This window comes from Sinocyclocheilus rhinocerous, unplaced genomic scaffold (genome assembly GCF_001515625.1).
Source record: "Sinocyclocheilus rhinocerous isolate Xijiao unplaced genomic scaffold, SAMN03320098_v1.1 scaffold1948, whole genome shotgun sequence".
NCBI lineage: Eukaryota > Metazoa > Chordata > Actinopteri > Cypriniformes > Cyprinidae > Sinocyclocheilus > Sinocyclocheilus rhinocerous.
Genome location: NW_015644094.1, coordinates 10,677 through 11,660, shown reverse-complemented (window position 1 = coordinate 11,660; position 984 = coordinate 10,677).

Genomic DNA, 984 nt, shown 5'->3' with positions numbered 1-984 from the left:
AAAATTAATAAATGATTTAATAAATTAATGAATGCAAATTAATAGTAAAAGATTTGGAAAAGAAAAAAAGAAAAAAAAAAAGCTATGATAACAGTAATGGCAACAATGGAAGTGTAGAAAAAAATAGTACATATAATAACTTACTGTAAATTAAATGTAAATAAGGATAGAGAGAATAAAAGCTTAAATGATAGGATTCAAATAGGTATACACATACACATTGAAAGAGAGAAGAAAGAGAAACAAAAATGCTACAAATTTTGATAATAAAAGTGATCTACATAAGCTAACAGGATAAAAAACGACATAAGTTATATAAAAGGATACAAAATGTTCCTCATAAGTTTCTTTCTTTGCTACTGTCAGTGAAATTAATAAAAATGGTTTAAAATGATTAGAAATATGTAGTGTAGGCATGTCTCCCAGTTAGTGTTGTTTTTGGCGGCCTGTTTTAATTTTAGTTTTAGTCTAGTCTTTGTGTGAAACTGTCATTTTAGTTTTTATTAGTTTTAGTCACGTTCATACTCTTTTTAGTCTAGTCAAGTTTCAGTCAACTAAAAGTCTGAGCATTTTAGTCTTATTTTAGTCAGAATTATCCATGACTATTTTCGTCTAGTTTTAGTCGACGAAAACTGATGACATTTAGTCTAGTTTTAGTCAATGAAAATTGTATTTTAGTCTCATTTTAGAAATACAATTCTATTTAACCCAGTCAATATAGTACAGGGCTCTACGCTTACTTTTCTTTTTAGGAGCACTTGTGCTCCTAACTTAAAAAATTTAGGAGCACGTTCAAAATTTTAGGAGCACCTTCTAAACAATTATCCAAAATTTTATCAAAAAGTAGCCTTCCCATTACGAGGTGATATTTGACTCCTCTAACTTTATTAAAAGTATGTCATCTTTTGTCAAATTCTTTAAAAAATTATATTTTATAAGCTTTTTAAAACTTTTATTAAAACGGCAGAATAAGAAATATAAGTT